At 45.8% G+C, this 23263-nt stretch overlaps 2 pseudogenes; both read right to left on the bottom strand.

The window, feature by feature from the left end:
- Nucleotides 1–5632: 5632 nt before the first annotated feature.
- On the bottom strand, nucleotides 5633–6560 carry LOC119922110 (annotated as a pseudogene).
- Nucleotides 6561–21122: 14562 nt separating this feature from the next.
- LOC119922159 lies at nucleotides 21123–22380 on the bottom strand (annotated as a pseudogene).
- Between the last annotated feature and the right edge of the window lie 883 nt (nucleotides 22381–23263).

Raw genomic sequence — 23263 nt, 5'->3', positions numbered from 1 at the left:
TAAGTCCGTGATCATCTTAGGAGCAACTGTGGAGGTGAAGAAAGGTCCATGACAGACAAGAAACTGAGGAAAACGTACATAGGCTGATGACTAAGATAGCTGTTTAGGATAGTGATGAGGATAGGAAGATTGCCCGGAAAGATGGCTAGATAACAGAGTAAAAACAACAAAAAACAAGTTACCTTCCCTTCTTGGTTTGGTAAAAGACCCATGAAGACAAACTCTGTGATGTTTGAATTCTCCATCAGGTCGGCCAAGGTGATGAGTGTACAACAGATGGATATTTACCTGAATCAGTCAAATTGAGAAATATCAAGTACTACTAATTTTGAAGTACTAGCTCAGAACACAGGTCCTCACTCTGAATATAAATGGAGGGACTCCTGTATTATTAAGAATTCATTAAAATATAATAATAATGATGATCATGATGATTATGCGGGCACTAGGAAGCTTCCAAAACTATATTAAACGTTGGGGTAGACACAAGGTAATCAAATCAGACACAGCCTAGATTTGGGCAAGTCCCTTGACTTCTTGGTGTCTCAATTTCTTCATCTGCACAATGTGGATAAAATACTGTACCCTCTTCCTCTTAGACTGTAAGCATCCAGGGGATACAGATATTTTAGTCCCGTTGTACAGAAGAAAGTGAAAAGTTAAGGAACTTGCCCAAGATCCCACAGCAGGCAAATGGCAGAACTAGGACTAAAAGCCAGAGTCCTGGACTCTTTCTACTAATTAATATCTCATCCCATAATATTTGCTGAGATCATTTCTGTAAGTGTAAGCATCCTGGAAAGGTCATTGGATCCCCCACAATTCATGAGGTTCAAACTTTCATTGCTTAGAACCTTCAAATTTACTGTAAATATTTCAAGATATAAATGAACTCTATAACATTTCTCATTCCAACTATCATTAAGTATTTTCAGGACGCATTTTTTCACCAGTTTATTATATTGTAGAGACAAGGTAAGCTTTACTTGGTAGTTATACAGAATTTATCCAAGTATTTTCACGTATGAGGAGATCTGAGATGCAGGTTGGATGCCAGGGCCAAAAAGAAAGAGAGTTAAAGAGAGATGCATAAACAGTCATAAAGACAGAAAAATAAAGAGACAGAGATAAAGCAGGCAAGGCTGAAGAGAGTTGTCTGATAAACTAAAGTTCATCCACAGAAGAGTCCTATTAGCAAAACTCAAGTAGAACCTTACATTATTATAAAGAAAAAAAAAACTTCTTTAACAATTGAAGAGCTGTGGGTAGATCATTCCAGATAAGTGATCTGGGAAACAGAGTGAAGTATGGACTGGAGGAAAGAGAGAATGGAGTCTGGGAGATCAGTGAAGAGGCTGGTAGAGTAGTTATGTCAGGATAAGACAAGTGCCTAGACCAGTGTGGTGGTCATATGGGTGAAGAGGAAGAGGCCCGTTCTGGGAATACTGTAATAGTAAAACCAAAGCATTTGGCAACACCCTGAATACTGGGGTTGAAAGAGAGGGAGAAGTTGAAGATACTGCTTATGTTACATTATTCTCACATAGAGAATTCATCCAAAAACATGATTTCAGCTACTCCCTGTTAGCCCCAAATTATCTCCATAGCCATGACCTCCCACATGCTAGCCAATCCCCCATCTCCTCCTGCCTCTAACTGCTTAAAAGGTAAAGGATGTAATTCAGTATATATAGTGGTCATTAGTGCTTGTGCATGCAAGTGTGCTGATGCAAATGTTGGAGGTATATGACTTAAAGAGAGGAAAACTAATTGGGGAACTTGTCCAGCATAAAATAGCTAAAGGAGAGCATAACTTAAGATGGACATAAATATCTTACTTTCTTTAAGGGTCAAACTCTGGCCCGAAGCAGAAGCCCATATATTTGAGGTGGGAGAACATGGAAGGGAAGAATGGGGCAATGAACTGCAGAGCTAAGCCTCTACTCTGCCCTTAATTAAGCCTCTCCAGTGATGATTCAATGACAGCATTTCATGCTAACTTTCACTGGGTTGGACATGATTTAAAATGAAAATCTAAAATATCAGCCCTTGACTGCTATTGCTGCTTGCTTTTTCTATAATTACTTTTAAATGAACCAGCCATCCCTGACTTCTGCATATCAAAATAATTTACTGAGAGTTTCTCAACTATTTCCCACTGCACCACACTGATCAATCAATACCATGTACTGAGCACCTGTGTTCAGAGCACTGCACCAAGTGCCTGGGAGAATACAACAGAACTAGAGTACATGATCCATCCTGGGTAGGACAAATCTCCTACAGTCCTACTACAGGAATGCTGTCAGAAGCCTAGGAAACTGGGTATTTCCTGAACTTGCACAGGAACAAAGTTTCTCTGCTCTACTTTGTTTCAATCAATCAATCAATCAATCAATCGTATTTATTGAGTGCTTACTATGTGCAGAGCACTGTACTAAGCGCTTGGGAAGTACAAATTGGCAACACATAGAGACAGTCCCTACCCAACAGTGGGCTCACAGTCTAAAAGGGGGAGACAGAGAACAGAACCAAACATACCAACAAAATAAAATAAATAGGATAGAAATGTGCAAGTAAGATAAATAAATAAATAGAGTAATAAATATGTACAACCATATATACATATATACAGGTGCTGTGGGGAAGGGAAGGAGGTAAGATGGGGGGATGGAGAGGGGGACAGAGGGGGAGAGGAAGGAAGGGGCTCAGTCTGGGAAGGCCTCCTGGAGGAGGTGAGCTCTCAGCAGGGCCTTGAAGGGAGGCAGAGAGCTAGCTTGGCGGATGGGCAGAGGGAGGGCATTCCAGGCCCGGGGGATGACGTGGGCCGGGGGTCGACGGCGGGACAGGCGAGAACGAGGTACAGTGAGGAGATTAGCGGTGGAGGAGCGGAGGGTGTGGGCTGGGCTGTAGAAGGAGAGAAGGGAGGTGAGGTAGGAGGGGGCGAGGTGATGGAGAGCCTTGAAGCCCAGGGTGAGGAGTTTCTGCCTGATGCGCAGATTGATTGGTAGCCACTGGAGATTTTTGAGGAGGGGAGTAATATGCCCAGAGCGTTTCTGGACAAAGATAATCCGGGCAGCAGCATGAAGTATGGATTGAAGTGGAGAGAGACACGAGGATGGGAGATCAGAGAGAAGGCTGGTGCAGTAGTCCAGACGGGATAGGATGAGAGCTTGAATGAGCAGGGTAGCAGTTTGGATGGAGAGGAAAGGGCAGATCTTGGCAATGTTGCAGAGCTGAGACCAGCAGGTTTTGGTGACGGCTTGGATGTGAGGGGTGAATGAGAGAGCAGAGTCGAGGATGATACCAAGGTTGCGGGCTTGTGAGACGGGAAGGATGGTAGTGCCGTCAACAGAGATGGGAAAGTCAGGGAGAGGACAAGGTTTGGGAGGGAAGACAAGGAGCTCAGTCTTCGACATGTTGAGCTTTAGGTGGTGGGCGGACATCCAGATGGAGATGTCCTGAAGGCAGGAGGAGATGTGAGCCTGGAGGGAGGGGGAGAGAGCAGGGGCAGAGATGTAGATCTGGGTGTCATCAGCGTAGAGATGATAGTTGAAGCCGTGGGAGCGAATGAGGTCACCAAGGGAGTGAGTGTAGATTGAGAACAGAAGGGGACCAAGCACTGAACCTTGGGGAACCCCCACAGTAAGAGGATGGGAGGGGGAGGAGGAGCCTGCAAAAGAGACTGAGAAAGAACGACCGGAGAGATAAGAGGAAGAACCAGGAGAGGACAGGAGTCTGTGAAGCCAAGGTCAGATAGCGTGTTGAGGAGAAGGGGGTGGTCCACAGTGTCAAAGGCAGCTGAGAGGTCGAGGAGGATTAGGACAGAATATGAGCCGTTGGATTTGGCAAGCAGGAGGTCATTGGTGACCTTTGAGAGGGCAGTTTCCGTGGAATGAAGGGGACGGAAGCCAGACTGGAGGGGGTCGAGGAGAGAGTTGTTGTTGAGGAATTCTAGGCAGCGCGTGTAGACAACTCGTTCAAGGAGTTTGGAAAGGAATGGTAGGAGGGATATGGGACGATAACTAGAAGGTGAGGTGGGGTCAAGAGAGGGTTTTTTTAGGATGGGAGAGACATGGGCATGTTTGAAGGCAGAGGGGAAGGAACCAGTGGAGAGTGAGTGGTTGAAGATGGAAGTTAAGGAGGGGAGAAGGGATGGAGCGAGAGATTTCATAAGATGAGAGGGAATGGGGTCAGAAGCACAGGTGGCCGGAGTAGCACTTGAAAGGAGGGAGGAAAGTTCCTCTGAGGATACCACTGGGAAGGATGGGAGAGTAGCAGAGAGTGTTGAGAGCCGGGGGGATGGAGAAAGGGGGGAAGAGACTTTGGGGAGGTCGGACCTGATGTATTTAATTTTGTTAATGAAGTAGGAGGCCAGATCGTTGGGGGTGAGGGAAGGAGGAGGGGGAGGAACCGGGGGCCTGAGAAGGGAGTTGAATGTACGGAAGAGCTGGCGGGGGGTGATGGGCATGGGTGTCAATAAGGGAGGAGAAATAGTTTTGTCTGGCAGAAGAGAGGGCTGAGTTAAGGCAGGAAAGGATAAAGTTGAAGTGAACGAGGTTGGCATGGTGTTTAGACTTTCGCCAGCAGCGAAATATTTCAGAAATAGACACATGAAATCTGTACACATTTTTTAAAATTCATATTCTGAGACAGTCAGTAATAATATCAAATGTTGTCAACAGTGAGAATTAGAAGGAGCAACTGAGAAGAAAGAAAGGCAAAAAATTAAGAAGGCTGCTGATGAGGGAGAGGAAAAATAAAGTGACCTGTGTTTCCTGTTGTTTCATCTTTCTCCCAACCTTCCAGTCTAATGACTTGGAAACCTCAGGAAGATTACAGGACTAAGCTAGCCCCCAGAGAGTCCTCTGGACCACTGGGGTCAACTGAGGACTAGTTCTCTTGGCATGACCCTGTTTTACCGTTCTGGCAACTCCAGAAATGATTCAGTCTCTAGACAAGAGAGCAGGTGCCCTAAGAGGCCCATTGTATATCTGAGTGACTACAAGTTGCGATGGGAAGATCTCCTTTTAGTACAGTGCCATAGCAGCCTAGGGAACCCTGCAAAGGCCCTCCCTGGGACAATAGAGCAGTGGTTAAAACCATTAAATTTCCTTTGTAAACACAAAACATGTGATCTGCAGATTGTAGGGCATGGACAGGATTTTTTTTTTGTGTGTGTGTGTATGCTTACTCTGTGCGAGGGACTGTATTAAGCGCTGGGGTAGATACAAGCTAATCTCGTTGGACACAGTCCATCTCCCTCATGGGGTTCACAATTTTAATCCCCACTTTACAGAAGAGGTAACTGAGGCCCAGAGAAATTAAGTGACTTGCCCAAGGTCCCACAGCAGACAAGTGGTGGATCCAGAATTAGAACCCAGGTCCTCCTAACTTAAAGTCTGGTGCCCTAGCCATTAGACAATGCTGCTTTGGTGTGACCAAAGAGATTAGGGGATGCTGAAGGACATTCTAGACCATGAGCCCTTTATGGGCAGGGATTGTCTCTCTTTGTTGCTGAATTGTACTTCCTGAGTGATTAATACCATACTCTGCACACAGTAAGCGCTCAATAAATATGATTGAATGAATTAATGGGAACGTGTGATGGGAATCAGAAGCAACAAAACGTCTACTTCCCCACAGAAAACACCCTCCTGCACCACCTTCCTGATGGCACTCTTTATCGCTGTATTTCTCAGCGTATAAATGAGAGGGTTGAACATGGGGACAGTTATGGTGTAAAACACAGTAACTACTTTGACCACCATGAAGGTGGTGGCTGGACGTATGTAGATGAAGATGCAAGGCCCAAACGATAAGACCACCACAATGATATGGGAACCACAGGTGGATAGGGCTTTATTTAGACCGTGGGGAAAGCATTCTCTTAGGGAAACTAATATGACTACGTAAGAAATAAGCAACACCACAAAGGTGAAAATGGAGATCATTCCTGTATTGACCAACACCACCGACACCTACAACGTAGGTGTCGGTGCAGGCGAGTTTCAGCAGGGGGTTCACATCACAAAAATAGTGATTGATCTGATTGGGCCGACAGCAGGACAAGTGGAGGGTGAGGAGTAACTGAGCCATCGAATGCACGAATGCCATGACACAGGAGAGAAGTAGTTTGCTGATACACACCCGCCAGTTCATGATGATCGTATAGTGCAGTGGCTTGCAGATGGCCACCAAACAGTCATACACCAACCTCACCAGGATGAAGATCTCAACACCGTCAAAGAAGTGAGAAGCAAAAAGCTGGGTCAGAGTTGGGGAAGGAAATAGTCCTCCTCTCCAACATCAAGTCAGCGATGATTTTAGGGGAGATGGTGAAGGTGTAGTAGAGATCAACAATGGACAAGTAACTGAGGAATAAATACGTTGGCTGATTGATTAGGTGGGGGAATTAGGATGGTGAGGAGACTGAGCAGATTTCCCATCACGATTCCAATGTAAAGGAGCAGAAACAGCCTGAAAAAGATAACCTGTACCATAGGATTTGGGGAAAGCCCCAAGAAAATGAATTCTGAAATATTGTTCTGGTTTTCCATAAAGTTAGCAAAGTCTCTTCCTGGAAGTTGTGACTCTGCTTGAAATGATAAAATATTGAAGCATAATCAATAAGACAAAACATCCATATCTTCACAGTAGCTTTCTAGAGTTCTCTCAAGTGAACCAAACCTGATCATACTTGCTGACTCTAAGTTTGCCCTTTTATTTGTGATTTTTTAATCAGTCTCAAAGACATTGATAAGCATGGTTTTCTTCAGTCAGTCAAGCAACTTAGGAAGGAGTTTGAAGTAGAAATGAAGGAGCAGAATTTCCAAGTAAAGAAGGATTGCTTTACTTCTTCACTGAAGACACTGACAAGAAGAAAGAACTAATTTCTCTAGGCTCAGGACCCCAGGTTCAAGTCCCATATGACTACTGCTAAATACCATGCCTAACACTCAGTAAGTGCACAGTAAATTCATTCTTTCATTCTTTCAATCAATCATATTTATTGAGTGTTTACTGTATGCAGAGCACTGTACTAAGCGCTTGGAAAGTACAAATTGGCAACATATAGAGACAGTCCCTACCCACCAACAGGCTCAGAGTCTAGAACAGAGACAAACAACAACAACAAAAAAAACATGTGGACAGGTGTCAAGTCATCAGAACAAATAGAATTAAAGATAGATGGACATCATTAAGAATATAAATAGAATAGCAAATATGTACGAGTGAAATGAATAGAGTAATTAATCTGTAAAAATATATACAAGTGCTGTAGGGAGGGGTAGGAGGTAGGGTGGGGAGGATGGGGATGAGGAAAAGAAAAAACGGGCTCAGTCTTGGAAGGCCTCCTGGAAGAGGTGAGCTCTCAGTAGGGCTTTTAAGGGAGGAAGAGAGCTAGGTTGGCAAGTAGACTGGCAGGTGAGGCTGTGGAGGAAGGGCATTCCAGACCAGGGGAAGGACATGGGCCAGGGGTCGATGACGGGACAGGCGAGAACGAGGCACAATGAGGAGGTTGGCGACAGAGGAAGAGAGGGTGCAGGCTGGGCTGCAGAAGGAGAGAAGGGAGGTGAGGTAGGAGGGGGCGAGGTGATGGAGAGCCTTGAAGCCGAGAGTGAGGAGTTTTTGCTTGATTCATAGGTTGACAGGCAGCCACTGGAGATTTTTGAGGAGGGGAGTAACATGCCCAGAGTGTTTCTGCACAAAGATGATCCGGGCAGCAGCATGAAGTATAGACTGAAGTGGGGAGAGACAGGAGAATGGGAGATCAGAGAGGAAGCTGATGCAGTAATCCAGTCGGGATAGGATGAGAGATTGAACCAGCAAGGTAGCGGTTCAGATGGAGAGGAAAGGACGTATCTCTGCGATGTTGTGGAGGTGAGATCGGCAGGTTCTGGTGATGGATTGGATGTGTGGGGTAAATGAGAGAGCAGAGTCAAGGATGACGCCAAGGTTGCAGGCTTGTGAGACGGGAAGGATGGTAGAGCTGACTACAGGGACGGTTAAGTCAGGGAGAGGACAGGGTTTGGGAAGGAAGATAAGGAGCTCGGTCTTGAACATGTTGAGTTTTAGATGGCAGGGAGACATCCAGATGGAGATGTTCTGAAGGCAGGAGGAGATACAAGCCTGGAGAGAGGGAGAGAGAGCAGGGGCAGAGATGAAGATTTGGGTGTCATCAGTGTAAAGATGATAGTTGAAGCCATGGGAATGCATGAGTTCACCAAGGGAGTGAGTGTAGATAGAGAACAGAAGGGAACCAAGAACTGACACTTGAGGAATCCCTACCGTAAGGGGATGGGAGGGGGAGGAGGAGCCCTCGAAGGAGATTGAGAATGAACGGCTGGAGATATGAGGAGAACCAGGAGAGGATGGAGTATGTGAAGCCAAGGTTGGATAGCATGTTGAGGAGAAGGGGATGGTCCACAGTGTCGAAGGCATCTGAGAGGTCGAGGTGGATTAGAATAGAGTAGGAGCCATTTAATCTGGCAAGAAGGAGGTCATTGGTGACCTTTGAGAGGGCAGTTTGGGTGGAGTGTAGGGGATGGAAGCCAGATTGGAGGGGGTCAAGGAGAGAGTTGGCTTTGAGGAATCGAGACACCTTGTGTAGACCACTCGTTCTAGGAGTTTGGACAGGAAGGGTAGGAACGAGACAGGGCGGTAACTAGAAGGGGAGGTGGGGTCAAGAGAGGGGTTTTTTAGGATGGGGGAGACATGGGCATGTTTGAAGGCAGAGGGGAAGGAACCAGTGAAGAGTGAGTGGTTGAAGATGGAGTTTAAGGCGGGGAGGAGGGAAGAGGCGAGAGTTTTCATAAGATGAGAGGGAATGGGGTCTGAAGTGCAGGAGGATGGAATAGAACTTGAAAGGAGGGAGGAGATCTCATCTGAAGATACTGCTGGGAAGGATGAGAGAGTAGAGAAGAGGGTTGAGAGCGGGGGGCATGGAAAAGGGGGAGGGGTGACTTTGGGGAGTTCAGACCTGATGTAGCTAAGTTTATTAATGACGTAGGAGGTCAGATCGTTGAGGGTGAGAGATGGAGGAGGGGGAGGAACAGGAGGTCTGAGAAGGGAGTGAAATGTACAGAACAGCTGACGGGGATGATGGGCATGGGTGTCAATATGGGAGGAAAAATTATTTTGCCTGGCAGAGAAGAGGGCAGGGTTAAGGCAGGAAAGGATAAACTTAAAGTGAACAAGGTTGGCTTGGTGTTTTAGACTTTCGCCAGCAGCGTTCAGCAGCTCGAGCATAAGAGTGAAGGAGGCGGACAGTGACAGTGATCTAAGTCTCTGGGATAGTGGTGCGAGAGTGGTGAAGGGAAAGGGGAGTGAGCGAGTTGAGTTGAGTAGAGAGGGTGGAGTTGAAAGCAGTAATCTTGTCTTCAAGTGTGGGTAGAGAGGATAAGGAGGTGAGGTGGGATATGATGTGCTGAGAAACATGGATCGGGGCGAGAGAGCTGAGGTCTCTGTGGGGTAGTAATATAGATATACAGGGGGAAGGCGTGTGAGTGAGGAGGCAGGTGAGAAGGATATGATCAGAGAGAGGGATTTCAGAGTTTGTGAGGGTGGAGATAGTGCAGCGGTAGGAGATCATGAGGTCGAGGGTGTGTCCAAGTTGGTGAGTGGGCAAAGTGATGTGGAGCAGGAAGTTGGTAGCATCAAGGAGAGATAGAAGGCGGGCAGCAGAGGAGCCACCAGGGACATCCTGAAGTCTCCGAGGATCAGAGTGGGCATGGAAAAGCAGAGAAGGAAGGTGAGGAAGGGGTCAAAATCATTAAAAAGTTGGAGGTGGGCCCGGGGTGGGGGCGGTAGATGACAGCTACAAGAATCTGGCGGAGGTGGTAGAGGCGAATAATGTGGGCTTCAAAGGAGGGGAAGGAAAGGGAAGGGGGAGAAGTGATAGTGCAAAAGCGACATTAGGGTGCTCGAAGGAAGCCGACACCTCCTCTTTTTCCACTGAGTCTGAGGGAGTTGGAGAAGAAGAGGCCTCTGCTGGAGAGACCAGCAGAAGAGACCGTGTCATCCGGGGTGAGCCATGTTTCGATTAGGGCAAAGAGAAGGAAAGAGCTGGAAAGGATCAGGTCAAGGATGAAGGAGAGCCTACCCATAATGGAGCGGGGGTTCCAAAGGCCACCCTTGGCAGCAGCTGTGGAGTGAGGGGAGGCAGGGGGAAGGGTGTGAGGGGTGGGGAGGGTTTGGATTGGAATGAGATGGGGGGCCTGGGTGGGGAGATGGGGAAGAGGGGTGGCAATGAGAAAGGAGAACTGGGATGGGACGGGGGTGGGGAGGAGAGGAGGGAGGGGGTTGGAAGGAGGACTTGAGGGTTGGCTCTGGTACAGAGGGATTCTGGAGAGGGGGTCAGGGGGAGGAGTGGAGGCATGGGAAAGGGAGGGAAAGAGCTGGGTGGGAGAGGGGAAGGGGAAGGTGAGGACTGGGAAGGGCAGATAGGAGCAGGGGAATTGATAGTTTATGGTTAGATCAGCAAAGGAAATGACAGCACAGCGAGTAGTTTACAATTAACATGCAGCAGCAATAATAAAATAAGTAGATGACATCATAGAGAACAGTTAACAATTAACTTGTGACAGCAATAATAAAATAAGTAGATGTTGACATCACGGATAGCAGTTAACAATTAAAATGTGATGGCAGTGATGAAATAAGCAGATGATGACATCACAGAGAGCAGTTAACAATTAACATTAGATGGTGATAATAATAATAGTAGTAAACGCCATTGAATGAAACAGAAGTCTCCAGACAGTTATTCAGCCACAAATGGGGAAATGGACTGCTCCAAAATTACATTTTGCCAGGCTACCTAAACTAAATGAAACAGGTTCCCTAAATTCTTCCCTAAATTTTAAGTCAAATGCCCAGTTATTTAGTCAAAACCAGAACTCCACAAAATGAAAATCAAGGGGAACAGTTAAACATTCAGAGACTCTCTATCTTTTGTTACTGTGTGAGCACTGGGTAGATTGAAAAGTAATTGTCCTTGGGAAAGTATTTTGTACCGAGTTACCAAATCCATATTAGCCAAACTCAGCCCTTTTTGACAAGGTATTAGTCTTGTTGCATACATAGCATTAGGTGGAGTTTCAGGACTTCATTAACCAGAGGCTGAATCTAGACTGTAGGTAAGCCCTGTACAAAGAGCTTGGGAGAGTACAGTACAACAGAAAACATTGAAGGCCTGTATTCTATTTGATTTTCATGGCTCTAGGGTAGAATTTAAAAGTGCCTTAATCGAGATATCCAAGGGGAACAATACCATTTTATAATGCCATTTTCTTTATTGACTGCCTACCGCATGCAGAACATTGTACTGAGCACTTGATAGAGTTAGATAGAGTTCATAGACTTGACCCTGCCCTCAAGGAGTTTATAGTCTAATAAATAATTATGGTGCCTGTTAAGTGTTTATTCTGTACTAAGCACTTTTCTAAGCTTTGGGGTAGATACAAGTTAACCAGGTTGGACAAAGTCCCTGTCCTGCATTGGGATCACATTCTTAATCCCCATTTGTTACAGATGAGGTAAAGAAGATATAGAGAAATTAAGTGACTTGCCCAAGGTTACACAGCAGTCATGTGAGAGCTGGGATTAGAACTCAGGTCCTTCTGACTACCAAGTCCATGCTCTCTCGACTACGTCACACTGCTTCTTGACCTAGAAGGGTTAGACAGACATGAAAATAATTTACAAATAAAGTACAGGCAGTAGGAAGACGGAAAAGGAGATTTGTGCATGAGTTCATAATTAATTAAATGGGGTATATAAACTATGAATATAAGTGGAGATGTAGTATGGCCTTGTCAAATGGCACTGTCCTGGGAGTCAGAGGAACGGGGTTCTAATCCCTCCTTGGCCACTTTTCTGCCGTCTGGCCTTGGGCAAGTCACTTTACCTCTCTGTGTCTCAGTTCCCTCATCTCAGTTCCCCCTCCTACTTTGACTGTGACCCTCACGTTGAACCTGATGATCTTGTATCTACCCCAGCATTTAGTCCAGGGCTTGGCTCATAGTAAGTGCTTAACAAATTCCACAATTATTTTATTATTATATACATCAGGCAAACGTGAAAATACCAGAATGCAGAATTTTAAGTTATTTATTCATATTAGTATCTGTCTCCCCCTCTATACTGTAAACTTGTTATGGACAGGGAATATGTTCATTAACTCTGTTGTGCTGTTCTCTCCCAAGCACTTAGTACAGTGTTCTGCATTTTGTAAGTGTTCAGTAAATACCATTGATTGATTGATTGATTGTAGAAATGTTGAAGTAGCAGTAGAGGAGGCTATAATCTGGAGATATTAGAAATGAATTGACAAAGCCTCTTGTAAGAGGTCTGATTTTGGTAGTGCTGTGGGAGTGGGGAGAGCTGCACTCTGTTGAATTTGAAGAAGGGGAGAGTTCCAAGCCAGGGGAAGAGCATGAGAAACAGGTGAGACATGGGATGACAAGACATGAGTAGTTTAATTTCAGAGGAATGAAGAGTGTGAGCTGGAGTGTAGAGGGAGAAGAGAGTGGATCAGTTGGTAGGAGACTGCTGACAGAATGTCTTCTGTCAGTTCTCCTTGATGTAGGGAGTAAATGGCAGACTTTGGAGGTTATTGAGGAGTGAGAAGTGTGAAGTACAACATTTGAGAAAAATGATCCGAGCAGCAGAGTGAAAAATGGACTGGAGAGAGGATACATTGGAGAGTGATCAGCAAGGAAGCTGATGCAGGAATGCAGGTGGATATGACAAGTGTCATGACTAGCATAGTGATCATTTCGATGGAGCGAATGGGCTGGATCTTGGAAATATTGAAGAGGGAAAAATACAGTAAGATTTGATGACAGACTGAATTTCGAGGATGAAAGGGAGGGAGTAGTCAAAGGTGGAATAATGATGTTTAGTAAATATTTAGTAGAGTAGTGAACTAATAGAATGGTAATAGACAACTACAATTTTAAATGTACATATTTCTGTATATTTTGCCTGATCTAGGAATTAGAAGAATGTTACAATGATTCCAGAACAGCAAAAACACAGACCAAAAAAGATAAAAGAAGCTAAATAATAGTTAATTTAAAAAGCAGGATTCAGATAAAGTGTCCCACATAGGACAAGTGAATGGAGAGTGTGTTTGGGGCTGGAATCATAACTAGAAGATAAAGACTTCTTTATATGATAAAAATCCAAAAGAAAAGTGTTGCTAAAGGAAAAAGGTGTCTTAAAAATTCTTTTCAGATACACTGAGGATGTAAAATCCAAGCAGGTTATGGAACTGTTTTGTGAATAAAATATCATACCATGGCTTCTACCAAGATAATAGGATGAAAATAATTATAGGAAAATGTAGGTGAAACAGAGGAAAAATTTCCTTACCAAGATGAAAATTCTTCATGAAGAGTGGTATGGATGCCGTCTCATGGCTCATTTCCAAGCAGGTCAAATAATGAAACAGGAGGAATATGATGAGAAGAAATCCTGGTTCACTCATAAGAAAAAAAAATTTGAAGGGCCAGGCTTGAAAAGTCACATTTGTCCAACCTGCTGAAACCAATTTATGGATCTAGTTTTTTGTTCTTCACACTCATATCAGCACCCTTCTGAATGGCAAAAATCCATGAAAGCTGAAGGGTCAGTTTCAGGCCAGTATTCATTTACATACAGGTTCCCAGAATCACACACCTTACCTTGTAGCCAGAGGTCAGATGGACATTACTCTCAAAGATTGTGGATCATTCATTATTTTCTTTTAGAAATAAGTGAATTTGGTAGCTGAACACAAATTTAATAATATTGAAAATACCTGGCCCTGTAATTTAGAAGAATTCCATCCAGTCCATGTCTCTTTCAAACCCAAGAAACAACAAAAGTCATTTCTGAGCTCAGACTCAAGGTCTACTCCATGTGATTCTCCTTGTTCACGGTTGACTATGTGACTATGCAAACGTATTTTTAAGTTGCCACAGGACTATTTAAAGACCATTAAAGGAGCCAGGGACTTATAGTCGACCCTCAGAGGATCTAAGAGACAAGAAAGGAAGCCACAAAACTTTGACTGTACAATAGAGGTCAATTACAGAAAGAAAATGAGAAACCTGACCAGTAATAATGATGGTGGTATTTATTAAAAACTTACTACATGTCTAAAACTATGCTAAGTGATGGGGAGGATACAGGATAATCAGATTTTACACAATCTCTCTTCCTCTTGAGACTCATGTCTAAAGGAATTGGAGAACAAATACTTAGTCCCCGTTTACGGATGAGGAAACTAAAGCACAGAGAATTTAAGTGACTAGGCCAAGGTCACACAGCACGCAAATGGCAGATCTGGGATTAGAACCCAGTTCTCTGACTCCCATGCTAAAGCTCTGACCATTAGGCTGTGCTGCTTCTCTGCATAGTGGGTAGAACACTGGCCTGGGAACCAGAAGGTCATGGGTTCTAATTCTGGCTCCACCACTTGTCTGCTGTGTGACCTTGGGCAGGTAATTTTAATTCTCTATGCCTCAGTTACCTCATCTGTAAAATGGGGATTAAGACTGTGAGCCCCATGTGGGACATAGTCCAACTCATTGGTCCAACCCAAATTCATTGTATTCATCCAGGAACTTAGTACAGTGCCTGGCAAAAAATTAGTTCTTAATAAATAGCACAAATATTATTTATTAGTATTATTATTATTATTATCGTTATTATCATTTTCTGTCATTGATTTCTCATGACATAGAAATTGGTGATGGGATTTAAAAATTGAGAAGAACATTTGAAAAAACATTTAGGTTTTCTGCAATGAGAAAGAATGTCTATTTCTTATTTGATCTTAGTTGGGGTCTGCTGTTCCTTGCAGTGATGGTCAGCCTGCTCTCCCTGTTCTAGCCAAAGGTAAAAATGATACCTGGTAGTAGAGCTTAATATCTTCTCATGGAAGCATTGAGGAAATATGATGTGACTATATAGTATTGCATGATGCCCTGCTGATGTTCATGATCTCTTAGAGGTTACAGACCCAGTTGGTGGACCACCTCCTGACAGGACAATGATCTCCCCCGCACAACTTGACCACCATCTTGAGCCATTCACTCTCCAGTGACTCCTTCTCCACTGCTTTGAAGCATGCTCATGTCTCTCCGATCCTAAAAGAACTATCTTGACCCTATGGCTCCCTCCAGTTATCACCCCATTTCCCTTCTACCATTCCTCTCCAAACCAAACTCCTTGGGTGAGTTGTGCAGATCCTATGCCTCCACTTCTTCTCCTCCAATTACCTCCTCAACTCCATCCAATCTGGCTTCTACCTACTTCACTGATACTGACACAGTCTCTGTCCCACATGAACGAGTTGTCTACATGCGCTGCCTAGAATTCCTCAATAACAACTCTCTCCTCGACCCCCTCCAGTCTGGCTTCCGTCCCCTTCATTCCACGGAAACTGCCCTCTCAAAGGTCACCAATGACCTCCTGCTTGCCAAATCCAACGGCTCATATTCTGTCCTAATCCTCCTCGACCTTTCAGCTGCCTTTGACACTGTGGACCACCCCCTTCTCCTCAACACGCTATCTGACCTTGGCTTCACAGACTCCGTCCTCTCCTGGTTCTCCTCTTATCTCTCCAGTCGTTCTTTCTCAGTCTCTTTTGCAGGCTCCTCCTCCCCCTCCCATCCTCTTACTGTGGGGGTTCCCCAAGGTTCAGTGCTTGGTCCCCTTCTGTTCTCAATCTACACTCACTCCCTTGGTGACCTCATTCGCTCCCACGGCTTCAACTATCATCTCTACGCTGATGACACCCAGATCTACATCTCTGTCCCTGCTCTCTCCCCCTCCCTCCAGGCTCGCATCTCCTCCTGCCTTCAGGACATCTCCATCTGGATGTCCGCCCGCCACCTAAAGCTCAACATGTCGAAGACTGAGCTCCTTGTCTTCCCTCCCAAACCTTGTCCTCTCCCTGACTTTCCCATCTCTGTTGACGGCACTACCATCCTTCCCGTCTCACAAGCCCGCAACCTTGGTGTCATCCTCGACTCCGCTCTCTCATTCACCCCTCACATCCAAGCCGTCACCAAAACCTGCCGGTCTCAGCTCCGCAACATTGCCAAGATCCGCCCTTTCCTCTCCATCCAAACCGCTACCCTGCTCATTCAAGCTCTCATCCTATCCCATCTGGACTACTGCACCAGCCTTCTCTCTGATCTCCCATCCTCGTGTCTCTCTCCACTTCAATCCATACTTCATGCTGCTGCCCGGATTATCTTTGTCCAGAAACGCTCTGGGCATATTACTCCCCTCCTCAAAAATCTCCAGTGGCTACCAATCAATCTGCGCATCAGGCAGAAACTCTCCACCCTGGGCTTCAAGGCTCTCCATCACCTCGCCCCCTCCTACCTCACCTCCCTTCTCTCCTTCTACAGCCCAGCCCGCAACCTCCGCTCCTCCACCGCTAATCTCCTCACTGTACTTCGTTCTCGCCTGTCCCGCCGTCGACCCCCGGCCCACGTCATCCCCCGGGCCTGGAATGCCCTCCCTCTGCCCCTCCGAAAAGCTAGCTCTCTTCCTCCCTTCAAGGCCCTGCTGAGAGCTCACCTCCTCCAGGAGGCCTTCCCAGACTGAGCCCCTTCCCTCCTCTCCCCCTCGTCCCCCTCTCCATCCCCCCATCTTACCTCCTTCCCTTCCCCACAGCACCTGTATATATGTATATATGGTTGTACATATTTATTACTCTATTTATTTATTTATTTATTTATTTATTTATTTTACTTGTACATTTCTATCCTATTTATTTTATTTTGTTGGTATGTTTGGTTCTGTTCTCTGTCTCCCCCTTTTAGACTGTGAGCCCACTGTTGGGTAGGGACTGTCTCTATGTGTTGCCAATTTGTACTTCCCAAGCGCTTAGTACAGTGCTCTGCACATAGTAAGCGCTCAATAAATACAATTGATTGATTGATTGATTGATTTAATCCCCATTTTACAGATGATGAAACTTAGGCCCAGAGAAATGAAGAAACCTGTCCACAGCCAAACAGGCAAGTGGCAGAGGATTAGAACCCGGATGTCCTCACTTTTCACTCTAATTCAGGGGTAAAAATAAATGAATGAACCTCTCTCAGCTGATCCCTGTGCTTGAATTGCCTCCTGGTTACATTCATTCATTCATTCAATCGTATTTATTGAGCACTTACTGTGTGCAGAGCACTGTACTAAGCGCTTGGGAACTACAAGTTGGCAACATGTAGAGACGGTCCCTACCGAACAGTGGGTTCACAGTCTAGAAGGGGGAGACAGAGAACAAAACAAAGCATGTTAACAAAATAAAATAAATAGAATAAACATGTACAAATAAAATAAATAGAGTAAAAAATACGTACAAACATATATACATATATACAGGTGCTGTGGGGAGGAGGAGGATGTAAGGCGAGGGGGATGGGGAGGGGGAGAAGGGGTAGAGGAAGGAGGGGGCTCAGTCTGGAAAGGCCTCCTGGAGGAGGTGAGCTCTCAGTAGGGTCTTGAAGGGAGGAAGAGAGCTAGCTAGGGAGGGCATTCCAGGCCATGAGGATGACGTGGGCCAGGGGTCGACGGCGGGACAGGCAAGAACGAGGCACGGTGAGGAGATTAGTGGCAGAAGAGTGGAGGGTGCGGGCTGGGCTGTAGAAGGAGAGAAGGGAGGTGAGGTAGGAGGGGGAGAGGTGATGGAGAGCCGTGTAGCTGAGGGTGAGGAATTTTTGCCTGATGTGTAGGTTGATTGGTAGCCACTGGAGACTTTTGAGGAGGGAAGTAACATGCCCAGAGCATTTCTGGACAAAGACAGTCCGGGCAGCAGCGTGAAGTATGGATTGAAGTGGGGAGAGACAGGAGGATAGGAAATCGGAGAGGAGGCTGTTACAGTAATCCAGACGGGATAGGATGAGAGCTTGAACGAGCAGGGTAGCTGTTTGGATGGAGAGGAAAGGGTGGATCTTGGCAACGTTGCGGAGGTGAGACCGGCAGGTTTTGGTGACGGCTTGGATGTGAGGGGTGGACGAGAGAGCAGAGTCGAGGATGACACCAGGGTTGTGGGCTTGTGAGACGGGAAGGATGGTAGTGCCGTCAACAGTGATGGGAATGTCAGGGAGAGGGCAGGGTTTTGGAGGGAAGACAAGGAGTTCAGTCTTGGACATGTTGAGTTTTAGGTGGCGGGCAGACATCCAGATGGAGATGTCCTGAAGGCAGGAGGAGATGCGAGCCTGGAGGGAGGGAGAGAGAACAGGGGCAGAGATTTGGATGCCATCAGCATAGAGATGATAGTTGAAGCCATGTGAGCGAATGAGGTCACCAAGGGAGTGAGTGTAGATCGAGAACAGAAGGGGACCAAGAACTGAACCTTGAGGAACCCCTACAGTAAGGGGATGGGAGGGGGAGGAGGAGCCCGCAAAAGAGACGGAGAATGAACAACCGGAGAGATGAGGAAAACCAGGAGAGGACGGAGTCTGTGAAGCCAAGGTTGGATAGCGTGTTGAGGAGAAGGGGGTGGTCCACAGTGTCGAAGGCAGCTGAGAGGTCGAGGAGGATTAGGATAGAGTATGAGCCGTTGGATTTCGCAAGCAGGAGGTCATTGGTGACCTTTGAGAGGGCAGTTTCTATGGAATGTAGGGGATGGAAGCCAGATTGGAGGGGGTCAAAGAGAGAGTTGGTGTTGTGGAATTCGAGGCAGTGTGTGTAAATGACTCATTCAAGGAGCTTGGAAAGGAATGGTAGGAGGGAGATTGGGCGATAACTTGAAGGTGAGGTGGGGTCAAGAGAGGGTATTTTTAGGATGGGACAGATGTGGGCACGTTTGAAGGCAGAGGGGAAGGAACCAGTGGATATTGAGAGGTTGAAGATGAAAGTTAAGGAGGGGAGAAGGGACGGAGCAAGAGATTTCATAAAATGAGGGGGAATGGGGTCAGAAGCACAGGTGGCCAGAGTGACACTCGAGAGGAGGGAGGAGATCTCCTCTGAGGATACTGCTGGGAAGGATGGGAGCGTAGTGGAGAGCATTGAGAGCTGGGGGGTTGGAGAAGAGGGGGGAGTGACTTTGGGGTGTTCAGAGCACTGCGTTAAGAACTTGATGATAATGGTGGGGTTTGTTCAGCACTTATTGTGGACAGCAGTGTACTAAGCAGTAGGGTGGATACAAGGAAATTGGGTCGGACACTGTCCCCACCCCACATGGGGCTCCCAGTTTTAATCCTCATTTTGCAGATGAGATAACTGAGACACAGAGAAGTGAAGCGATTTGCTCAAGGGTACACAGCAGACAACTTGTGGAGTCAGCATTAAAACCCAGGTCCAGCTGACTCTCAGGCCCATATTCGTGCCCATGCTAGGAGGGAGATAGGTAGTGAATCCCCATTTTGCAGGTAAGGGAACTGAGGCCCAGAGAAGCTAAGTGACTTGAACAAGATCACACAGCAGATAAGTGGTAGAGCAGGAATTAGTATCCAGGCTCTGTGACTACTAGGCCCATGCTCTGCCAGGCCACGCTGATTCTTACATGGAGCAGACGTGAGATTATCACCCCTTTTCTATGTTGCAAATATTTGAAAGATGCTCTCTTCTCCTTCATATTCTAATCTCATCATCGAAAGTTCAAATGAAGGCATGTGAACTCTCTCTAGATGTTTTTCTGCACTGAACAACGGAAGGGTGCTCAATCTGAATGCTTGTAGAAGTGGAAGTGAAATTCTAACATTGGGTTAGAGTTTGTCATTTTTATATGCTCCTTGGGAATCTCACAACTCTATGGATGTTTATACAGTCCTGTATGTAACTAACATTGGTATCTATAAACTGTATTATTCTGCACCCATAGTGATAGCGGTTTATAATAGCCAGATGGAAAGATTACGTATGTAACTTAAATGTTGTATACCGTTTAACTCTATATAGAAATGATTGTGTTTATCTTTGTTGTAAGAGTATGGCTTAAAGAACATGGGCCTAGGAGTCACAGAGCCTGGATACTTATCCCAGCTCCACCGTTTGTCTGCTGTATGATCTTGGGCATGTCACATCTTCTCTGTGCCTTAGTTCTCATTTGCAAAATGGGGACACAGCAAGGTCACACAGCAGAGTCACACACTACTGGTGGGTGGGCTATTCAGAATGCATATTTTTGCTTTTTCAATTTTTGCAGCTGATTGAATCATACCTGAAATGTGTTCACTTGTTCTTTAGAGAAGATAGCATGGGAGCAGCAAGATCTAGTGGAAAGGGCATGGGGTGGAGAATCAGGAGTTCTGAGTTCTAGTTCTGTTCCTGTCCATCTATGTGTCCTTGGATAAATCACCTAATCTCTCTGTGCCTTAGTTTCCTTATCTATAAATTGACTGCCTTTCAGACTGTGAGCCCCATCAGGGACAGTCTGTTCACTTGGAAATGAATTAGGTGCTCAACACATAGAATGTGATTAATTAATACCTTATTTAATCAATGCCATAAAGCAGGTCACTTTGTTTCCTTTATTTTCCATTTTTCCTTCCACTTCTCCTTCTCCCCATATCACTGCTATCTTGCACAGCACTATGTGCTCTTGGCTGGATAGAACACTTGAGGTCCCCTGACCTAGAATGATTTTAAGGCCAGATAATGGGAACCAAATGGAGAAACTAAAAAGAAATTGAATACCTATTGTTTCCCCTTTGCATCCCCTTTGAATTTCCTAATACATGAAGCTGTGGAAGTGGGGCAGTTCTGGGGATGTTTGCTGCATTAATTCTCTTTGTGATTTTACTTTAGGGTCATGGGCAGAGCTAGAAGATGGTGAGGATGGAAAGAAGGAAGAAGGGAGGGTATTGCTAGAGAAGCAGCTTGGCCTAGTGGGTAGAGCACAGACCTTGGAGTCAGAAGAACTTGGGTTTTCATCCCATTGCCCCTACATGTCTGCAGTGTGGCCTTGGGAAACTCACCTCACTTCTTTCTGCCTCAGTTACCTCATCTGTAAAATGAGGATTAAGACTGTGAGCACCATGTGCGACAGGCACTGTATCTAACTCAGTCTCCTTATATCCACCCCAGCACTTAATACAATACCTGGCACACAATTATTATTATTGCTAAGTATGGGCAGGACTTTGTAAAGTGGATTGAACTTTATGTTCCTAACACATATTTGAAGCCCAATTAGACCTCCAAAATGCAAACATTTGGCTTATTACTTCATTCCTGAAAGCCACTTTCCTACTCCATAACTTCTTCATGGCATTCTTCACCACTGCATTCCTCAGGGTGTAGATCAGAGTGTTCAACATAGGGGTGATGATGGTATAAAATATGGCAATCATTTTATCTTCTGAAAAGGTGGTGTCTGGTCGCATGTACATAAAACTACAGGGACCAAAGAAGATGATGACCACAGCGAGGTGAGAACCACCGGTAGAGAGGGCTTCTTGCTGTCTTTCCTTGCTCTGCTGCCTCAGGGACCACGATATGATGGCATAAGAGAAGAGCAAGATGAGAAAGATCCCCAGAGTGATTGTCCCACTATTTGCCATGACTACAACACCGGCGACATGGGTGTTGACACAGGCAAGTTTCAGCACGGGATGGACATCACAAATATAGCGATCAATCACACTGGGGCTATAGAAGGGCAGCTGGACCACCAGAGGCACCTGAATGATGGAGTGGATGAAGCCCCCGACCCATTGGCCCATGAGCAGCGTGGCTCAGTGGAAAGAGCACGGGCTTTGGAGTCAGAGGTCATGGGTTTGAATCCCGACCCCGCCACATCTGCTGTGTGACCTTGGGCAAGTCACTTAACTTCTCTGAGCCTCAGTTACCTCATCTGTAAAATGGGGATTAAGACTGTGAGCCCCCCGTGGGACAACCTGATCACCTTGTATCCCCCCCAGCGCTTAGAACAGTGCTCTGCACATAGTAAGCGCTTAACAAATGCCATTATTATTATTATTATTATCATTATTATTATGAGCATTTTATTGCACACAGACCGATTCAAGGTGTTCATGTAATAGAGGGGTTTGCAGATGGCCAGTAACAGTCGTAGGCCATTGCTGTAAGGAGGAATATCTCAGTGCAACCAAAGAAAAGGACACCAAAAATTTGCATCATACACCCCTCAAAGGAGGTGGTTTTCCTTTTGGAGATCAGGTCTCTAATTATTTTGGGGGCCTTGACAGAGGAGTAGCAAAGATCTACTAGAGATACCTGGTTGAGGAAGAAGTGCACTGTTGACCTATAGAGGTTTCTGGAACAGATGGTCAGCATGATGAGGATGTTTCCCGGAAGTATAATGGCATAGAAGAGGAAAAATATCAGAAAAGATGCCTTCTGCACTTCTACGTTCTGAGAAAATCCCAAGAGCTCAAATTCCGTGGCATTGTTTATCTTTTCCATGGATTTATTAAATGGCAAAGTGAATAGGAGGTGCTTAATTTCCCTAGAATGGCACAAAAGAAATGATATCATTGTTTGTAATGTAGATGGACTCACAGTTCCTGAGGTGGGGAAAAACACAGTTGTCAGAGGGACATAATCCTGAATTCATTCATTCACTCGTATTTATTGAGCACTTACTGTGTGCAGAGCACTGTACTAAGCGCTTGGGAAGTACAAGTTAGCGACATATAGAAACGGTCCCTACCCAACAACAGGCTCACAGTCTAGAAGGGGGAGACAGACAACAACAAAAAAAAACCCATGTGGACAGGTGTCAAGTCAACAGAACAAATAGAATTGAAGATAGATGCACATCATTAACAAAATAAATAGAATAGTAAATATGTACAAGTAAAATAAATAGAGTAATAAATCTGTACAAACATATATACAGGTGCTGTGGGGAGGGGAAGAAGGTAAGGTGGGGGGGATGGGGAGGAGGAGAGGAAAAAGTGGGCTTAGTCTGGGAAGTCTGGGAAGGCCTCCTGGAGGAGGTGAGCTCTCAGCAGGGCTTTGAAGGGAGGAAGAGAGCTATCTTGGCGGATGTATGGAGGGAGGGCATTCCAGGCCAGAGGGAGGATGTGGGCCGGCGGTCGACGGCGGGACAGGCGAGAACGAGGTACAGTGAGGAGGTTAGTGGCAGAGGACTGGAGGGTGTGGGCTGGGCTGTAGAAGGAGAGAAGGGAGGTGAGGTAGGAGCGGGCGAGGTGTTGGAGAGCCTTGAAGCCAAGAGTGAGGAGCTTCTGCTTGATGTGTAAGTTGACTGGTAGCCACTGGAGATTTTTCTCCTCAACACGCTATCTGACCTTGGCTTCACAGACTCCGTCCTCTCCTGGTTCTC

The sequence above is a fragment of the Tachyglossus aculeatus genome, unplaced genomic scaffold (genome assembly GCF_015852505.1).
Source record: "Tachyglossus aculeatus isolate mTacAcu1 unplaced genomic scaffold, mTacAcu1.pri SUPER_6_unloc_5, whole genome shotgun sequence".
NCBI lineage: Eukaryota > Metazoa > Chordata > Mammalia > Monotremata > Tachyglossidae > Tachyglossus > Tachyglossus aculeatus.
Note: the sequence above shows the minus strand (reverse complement) of the source record. Positions and strands in the feature narration are given on the sequence as shown.